Below are 8,620 nucleotides of genomic sequence, written 5' to 3'. Positions count from 1 at the left end.
AATATACATATTTACACATGCATATTACATTTTTTTTATATCGAATCATCAAGCAAAGGATAACTTCAGTGGATCGCAGTATGGCAGCTGCTCAACCACTTACAACACCTTGCCCGTTACAAAAGTCGTTTACAATTGATTCTAGGCTTTGTCATTGTATTAAATAATGTTTTCATATGTAACTAGCATGGCATCAGGTGATCAAAGATCCTCCCAATTTACTATGTTACAAATTACATTGGCATCACATCCATTGTCGTTTAAAATATAAATAATAAACTTAAATGGTTTAGAAGCCATACAATGCAAATTGCCCCTTATTTATCATTGCAGTCCAGCACGGATACGACCTTAGAGGCGTTCAGGCATAATCCAACGGACGTAGCGCATACCACTGTTCGCTCGAACAAGTATTGTGCCATTGGTCCGTACCTGCGGTTCCTCTCGTACTACGCAGGAATGCGTCGCAACAACGTCTTGTCATTAGTAGGGTAAAACTAACCTGTCTCACGTCGGACTAAACCCAGCTCACGTTCCCTTGCATGGGTGAACAATCCAACGCTTGGGGAATTTTGCTTCACAATGATGGGGAGAGCCGTCATCGAAGGATCAAAATCGACGTCGCTATGAACGCTTGGCCGCCACAAGCCAGTTATCCCTATGGTAACTTTTCTGACACCTCTTGTTAAAAACTCTTTAAACCAAAAGGATCGATAGGCCGAGCTTTTGCTGTCCCTGTGTGTACTGAACACCGAGATCAAGTCAGCATTTGCCCTTTTGCTCTATGTGTGGTTTCTGTCCGCACTGAGCTGGCCTTGGGACACCTCCGTTATTATTTGAGAGATGTACCGCCCCAGTCAAACTCCCTACCTGGCAATGTCCTTGAATTGGATCATACCTGAGTAATTGGAGTTATACCAAATTTTCAAATCGATAATACATGAATGCATCTCTCATTAAAGATTTGTTTGCGATTATATAACAAACTCGTGATACTTTGATCAAGAAGCTTGCATCAAAACCCAATACCATAAGATATAATAAATATATCCGTATAAATGGCTAGAAATGATACACGTTCCATTTAAATCAAGTAAGTAAGGAAACAATAAGAGTAGTGGTATTTCATTGTCGATACCAAACCGAAGTCTAATATCTCCCACTTATTCTACACCTCTTATGTCTCCTTACACTGCCAGATTAGAGTCAAGCTCAAAAGGGTCTTCTTTCCCCGCTAATTATTCCAAGCCGTTCCCTTGGCTGTGGTTTGCGCTAGATAGTAGATAGGGACAGAAGGAATCTCGTTAATCCATTCATGCGCGTCACTAATTAGATGACGAGGCATTGGCTATTTTTTTTTTTTTTTTTTTTGTTCGCTAAGGATCGTAAAAATCTTCAAAAGATACACACTCAGGTTATGATGTTATTTAGCCAATAAGAGGTGCATGCACGATTCATCTTGTGGGTTCATACGACCCAGAAGACGCCTACGTACTAAAAAAACCGCCTCGTTTTAAGCGAATTTTATGCCGTTTTTAGATGTTATGCTACGGCAGCAAGCTTTTAATATGAACGTGATGCATGACTAAGTCCAATCACGCGTGTATCCCGACAGATACATGAATTGTCGCCAAACTCCAGAGACCCCACTGATTACCCGGACACTAATGATATGACTATCACTAGTGCTGAGGCGGTCTGAAGCAATCAGCCGTTTTACCGACTGCCCGCTCCATATTCCTCTCCAGTTCACAGTGGCGGAATGGAACTCAACAACATGTTGCGAGCCGAAACGTCTCCGCAAATTTGTCCGTATGTCCGGTGCCTCGTACTTCTCGACGTTGCGCTGCTGCGCTTGGTCGAGCGAATGGCCGTCGGGCACTACTGCGCGTCAATCACATAATGTGATTTTGTCGGATAGCTACCAGGTCGGGTTTATTCAATCCGGTCTAGCCCTGCAGACTTGGTTCAACATGAACGACGCAGCCTTTCCTCTCAAGTCCCCGCTTGATTAGATTTACTACGCCGTCGTGCCTAGCTACCCTCCTCCCATGAGTACGATAGCATTGCTGCAAGATGTGGTTTGTTGTTTCGGGAGCATCACATCCTGCACGGCACCGTCTTCCCAATTCGTGCCTTCCCCTCGTGGTACGAGACCTTGAGGGTAGGGCATTTATCCGCAGTTTGATTCATTCTGTAATTCCCTTCCTTGTTAGCAAACGCGTGGGTTGGACAACCCATCCGTGTTGCGGAGCAAAACGCTCTGCTTCACGGAGCCCGCCACCATCAACAGACATGTGCAACCTATTTGCCAAGTACGAATCTACCTGTAGACGGGTTAACAACTCTTGACTTCCAGCCTGAAGCCTATCCCGGGCCCTCCGCATTTCGTCTTCCACGAAGAGCTGGCTACCTCGGATTGCTCGAGGTGAGGCCATTTTATACTGCTCAATCGCTTCAAACGAAGCATCGGTGCTATCCATCTCAACGATGGTAACCGAGACCCCCACTTCTGTGGGGGCATGAAAAAAGAAGTTGGTACGTCTACCGGAAGCCTCAACCACTTCCGTGCGGTATATCGAACCAATGTGTCAAATTTCTTCAGAACGCCTATCGTCACACTCCCAAGGTCAGCTTGTGATAGAGTTGTGGGATAAGGACAGTCCGAAGGGCAAATAACTTCTGCTGTGGCTTCAGGGGGGCCCGAGTCAATCTCAACAGCTTCGGTTGCAACTCCTCAGCTGGATTGTACCGGACCCGCCCATCCGCAGTGAATTTAATCCTAAAATACTTCCACTCGTCAGTGCGCTTCAGTGAAGGAACCTCGCGCTCACCAATCAAAAGCTCTCCGCCGTTCCACGACAGTACACTTTTGCTTGGCTTGCCCCTTTATGCTGACAGTGAAACACTTGTCAGTGTTAAGGGTGAGGCCCACAGAGGAGAGAAAGCCAACTGTGGTGTCCACAATTTCTGAAGGCCCATCGGAGTTTCCGCAAAAAGGACTATATCATCTGCGAACGCAGCCGCATTTGTCATAGCGTTTCCGACTTTGGCACCAATCTCACTGGGTAAGGACCTAAGTAACCGGTCAATGACCAGATTAAATAGTATGGGAGACAAAGGGTCACCCTGCTTGACGCCTCTTGCAGGAATGAACTCCCTTGAAACCCCCCGTTCCCACGTAGCATTGTGCCGCCGCCCTCGTACGAATTCCGTATGTAGTTGATTAGTCCTTGTGGGGCACCATACGAAGCCAATGTGTTGTAGACCGCTTTGTGAGCTACCGCATCAAAGGCTTTACTAACATCGAGGGTCCCGATGTAGCACGATTTAAATCGCTTATGATGTTCCCTTAGAACTAAATCAACAATCGTCGTATTGTCAGCACACCCATCGGTCGGTAGGAACCCTCGCTGACGCGAATCCCAGTTGACTGCACTAATCCACCGGGCTGCCGAATGGCATTTAGTTGCCTAACCAAAACCGAGGGGACTGAAATAGGACGATAGTCTTGCGGACGACTTGCCGTCGCCATCTTCGGGATGAAGATGGTTCTGGCCAGACGGATGGAGTACGGAAGTCTCCCACACCAGAGAATTAAGTTCATTATGCGTAGCATAATGCCATCGGGGATACTCCTGGCAGTTCTTGGAGTAATCCCGTCCGGCCTGGAGAACCTGATAATTTGACCTTATGGGCCCTAAGATCGCGCTGGTTCACAGCGGACCATACTCTCTCCAACGAATGTTCCATGTGGAACGAGGCGTGTTCGATGGAGCTTGAGCTAGGCGTGGTCATTATCTGTTTCCAATATGGCTCCATAATTTCCTGGGGTGGCTGCACCGACTCGTCAGCGCCCTCCAGCAGGGACTTTATGCATCTTCCCGGATGTTTATCCCAGTTACGCTGAACCCTAGCGTACTGCTGCCTTCTACGCTGTCTCATATTTCGAGGCTCCGTTCGGGGCCTCGTCAGAATGTGCGGTTCATTCCGTGGCGGAAAAATTTCCATGAGATAGCAAGATAAACTTTGGAGAGTGGTTTCCTGTCCCGAGACCTGCGCATTATCTACGATAGTTTGCAGGACCTCGGCTCTCCACCGGGAATCGCATACTACTGGGGCATAGCCCTGTAGTACCCTGAGGATTTCGCTGTTCGTCTGTTCGTGTGGTCTGATTGGTCCCGAAGATGATGTTGATACTCGTCGGTTTTGCTCGCTATTACTAGGGCGGCGCTGTGAGGTATTCGACTCTAATGCTTCTGGGGTGGGAACAGATTGCCCTCTTATCTGTTCCAGTTTTGCCTTATATTCACCCCTCTTCCGATATGAAGAAATTGCATCGGAACTGCGGTGTGTAAAAATTTCCGCTAGCTTTTTATTTAGATGTCGAATACCACTTGCTGCAAGCTCGACCTCCTTTCTCGCCATCATCAACGTTTCTTCCTCTGACCACCTCGCTTTTTTATCAACACGAAGACGTTGTGTATCAAGTTCGTCTTTGTGTCGATGTGACATGTGGACGCCCAAACCCCTCTTGGAGTTGAACGACATTCCACATATCGTGCAGGGCACCCGACCTGAAGGTTAACCGCTTCCCCCCGTTCATACCGGTTGCTAGCATCCAGACTCGTAGCCGTGGACCCTCATCTTCCTATTATCTCATCAATTCTCCGCGGCTCGTTGTTAGTTTCTGCACCAATATGTTTTTAAGGGGTCCAAGGGGCTGGTAACCCCAGGGACCCCTCCGCCGCTCAAATCAGCTACCAGCAAAAGCTAGTACCCAGAGAATACCACGAGGAGGTTTTGAGTCGACTTGACTTGATCGTATGATTTACGAGTTACGGAATTGCACCCACTCTACGCGATCAAATCCAATTCTCCAAATTCTCAATTCTCCGCGCTTACTTGAATTTCTTCACTTTGACATTCAGAGCACTGGGCAGAAATCACATTGTGTCAACACCCGCTAGGGCCATCACAATGCTTTGTTTTAATTAGACAGTCGGATTCCCCAAGTCCGTGCCAGTTCTGAATTGATTGTTAATTGATAATCGTTATAATTAATAAGAACTAATTGGTTTGACCCAACTAGTATTCTTAAAAATTTTAGCAAGAAAGTTCCACAATTGGATACGTAACTAAACTATCCGGGGAACAAGTTACAACCATAAATGATTATAACTCTATTTACCCAGAACGAGCACATAAACCATATTATTGTTTCCCAATCAAGCCCGACTATCTCAATCTTCAGAGCCAATCCTTATCCCGAAGTTACGGATCTAATTTGCCGACTTCCCTTACCTACATTATTCTATCGACTAGAGACTCTTCACCTTGGAGACCAGCTGCGGATATTGGTACGGCCTGTTGAGAAGTTTGCGTATCCCCACCATAAATTTTCAAGGTCCGAGGAGAAAATATCGACACAACAGTATATGTCATGCTCTTCTAGCCCATCTACCATATCTCTCTGCGAAAGACTTCCATGGTAGTACGACTATAAAACAGAAAAGAAAACTCTTCCGATATCTCTCGACGGCTTCTTTATGGTCGTTCCTGTTGCCAGGATGAGCACGAGGCCCATATTTAATAACAAACGGATACTCAACAGGTTACGGAATTGGAACCGTATTCCCTTTCGTTCAAAATTATTCAAGTATATAATTTTCACAATAATTGTAATATTTATTTTTACTTGAAAATTTTCGGCTTTCGCCTTGAACTTAGGACCGACTAACTCGTGATCAACCACTGTTCACACGAAACCCTTCTCCACTTCAGTCCTCCAAGGTCTCATTCGATTATTTGCTACTACCACCAAGATCTGTACCAATAGCAGCTCCATGCAGGCTTACGCCAAACACTTCTACGCATACCATTGTACCTTCCTACTCACTAAAGTTTCAAAATTTATATTACAAGTAATATAAATCATCTACTTTAGCGGTAATGTATAGGTATACAACTTAAGCGCCATCCATTTTAAGGGCTAGTTGCTTCGGCAGGTGAGTTGTTACACACTCCTTAGCGGATTTCGACTTCCATGATCACCGTCCTGCTGTTTTAAGCAACCAACGCCTTTCATGGTTTCTGCATGAGTTGTTAATTTGGGCACCGTAACATTACGTTTGGTTCATCCCACAGCGCCAGTTCTGCTTACCAAAAGTGGCCCACTGGGCACATTATATCATAACCTTAAACTTCATATCAAGAAAGTTAAGGTTCTTACCCATTTAAAGTTTGAGAATAGGTTAAGATCGTTTCGACCCTAAGGCCTCTAATCATTCGCTTTACCAGATAAGATTATTTTATATAACATTAAAATGCACCAGCTATCCTGAGGGAAACTTCGGAAGGAACCAGCTACTAGATGGTTCGATTGGTCTTTCGCCCCTATACTCAATTCTGACAATCGATTTGCACGTCAGAACTGTTTCGGTCTTCCATCAGGGTTTCCCCTGACTTCAACCTGATCAAGTATAGTTCACCATCTTTCGGGTCACAGCATATCTGCTCAAGGTACGTTCCAGTTAGAGGCATAAATAATATAAATATTATTATACATAACTATATAGAACGCCCCGGGATTGTGTTAATTAACTATAAAATAGTTAAAAAACTAATCCCATTAATAGTCAAGTTAATTACGCTATTAGGTTTATATCCCAATAACTTGCACATATGTTAGACTCCTTGGTCCGTGTTTCAAGACGGGTCCCGAAGGTATCCTGAATCTTTCGCATTGTTAATCATACAAGTGCATATAATAAACACAAAAATCAATGATAATTATGCCATTATATAATTCCGAAAAATTAACGCACTGTATTCTTATTAATCTATCAACACTTTATCAAATTAATGACATTTATCCTATGTTAAAATGCAAGCATAATAATTTGAATAAACTATAAGTCATATTTTATGATAAATTATATATGTTAATAGATTACAATGTCCTTATATGGAAAAAATGCACACTATTTCTATAATATTATTTAAATATTATAACTTTAATGATGAATTTTCCATAATGGATATTCAGGTTCATCGGGCTTAACCTCTAAGCAGTTTCACGTACTATTTAACTCTCTATTCAGAGTTCTTTTCAACTTTCCCTCACGGTACTTGTTTACTATCGGTCTCATGGTTATATTTAGTTTTAGATGGAGTTTACCACCCACTTAGTGCTGCACTATCAAGCAACACGACTCTTTGGAAACATCATCTAGTAATCATTAACGTTATACGGGCCTGGCACCCTCTATGGGTAAATGGCCTCATTTAAGAAGGACTTAAATCGTTAATTTCTCATACTAGAATATTGACGCTCCATACACTGCATCTCACATTTGCCATATAGACAAAGTGACTTAGTGCTGAACTGATTTCTTTTCGCTCGCCGCTACTAAGAAAATCCTTGTTAGTTTCTTTTCCTCCCCTAATTAATATGCTTAAATTCAGGGGGTAGTCCCATATGAGTTGAGGTTGTATAAAGCAATGTATATATATATAAACAATATATCTCTATGAAGAACAATATATTTGATATATTTTCAATTTTCGCATCTTTAAATAAGAGACAATTCTAGTTAAAAAAAATTTAATTTTTTTTATGCTAGACATTTCTCAGTATTATTTGAATTGAAAAAAGAAAGAATTGTATATCTTCATTTTTTCTTTTATAAATATTTGAGATAATTGCTTTTATATTTAATATTATGAATATATAAATATATCCAATAATATACCATATGCATATCATTATAAAAATATATAATAATAAGCAACTTTATTAGCATAGTCTTACAACCCTCAACCATATGTAGTCCAAGCAGCACTATAAAATTAATTAAAGTACATAACAGCATGGACTGCGATATGCGTTCAAAATGTCGATGTTCATGTGTCCTGCAGTTCACACGATGACGCACAGTTTGCTGCGTTCTTCATCGACCCATGAGCCGAGTGATCCACCGCTTAGAGTTTTATAAATATATATAAATATACAATTCGTCAATTATGTTTTTATTGAAAGAAATTAAAAATACACCATTTAACTGGCATATATCAATTCCTTCAATAAAGTTATTTTTATACCTAAAATAATTGTTGCGAAATGTCTTAGTTTTATATAATCAATATAAATATAATTTATATTGTTTTAATATTATATAAAGCATTAACCTGTATATCAGGTACAACAATGTATATTTTAGGTGTTGCATTTATCAATGTATGCGCATAATTTAATATGAACAATACATCACGCAACGCATGTATATTAATTAAATATACACGCAATTTATATTCAATATATTCGTCTATATTTAAACATATAAAATATGTTTAATTTTTTTATATACCTAAAATAATTGTTGCGAAATGTCTTAGTTTTATATAATCAATATAAATATAATTTATATTGTTTTAATATTATATAAAGCATTAACCTGTATATCAGGTACAACAATGTATATTTTAGGTGTTGCATTTATCAATGTATGCGCATAATTTAATATGAACAATACATCACGCAACGCATGTATATTAATTAAATATACACGCAATTTATATTGAAGACAACAAATGGTCTATATATTCAATATAATATATA

The 8,620-nt window shown here is 41.3% G+C and overlaps 1 non-coding gene and 1 pseudogene across 1 annotated transcript; both read right to left on the bottom strand.

Annotated features, from left to right (window-relative positions):
* Positions 1 to 40: 40 nt before the first annotated feature.
* On the bottom strand, positions 41 to 7,494 carry LOC138926955 (large subunit ribosomal RNA; annotated as a pseudogene).
* A 318-nt stretch (positions 7,495 to 7,812) lies between these two features.
* LOC122322055 (5.8S ribosomal RNA) lies at positions 7,813 to 7,991 on the bottom strand. The gene has a single exon (XR_006246408.1). It is a non-coding gene; the product is annotated as a 5.8S ribosomal RNA (ribosomal RNA).
* Between the last annotated feature and the right edge of the window lie 629 nt (positions 7,992 to 8,620).

Source organism: Drosophila bipectinata, unplaced genomic scaffold, assembly GCF_030179905.1.
Source record: "Drosophila bipectinata strain 14024-0381.07 unplaced genomic scaffold, DbipHiC1v2 scaffold_121, whole genome shotgun sequence".
In the NCBI taxonomy this organism is placed as follows: domain Eukaryota; kingdom Metazoa; phylum Arthropoda; class Insecta; order Diptera; family Drosophilidae; genus Drosophila; species Drosophila bipectinata.
The sequence above is the reverse complement of the archived record's forward strand: the minus strand, read 5'-3'. Positions and strand labels throughout refer to the sequence as shown.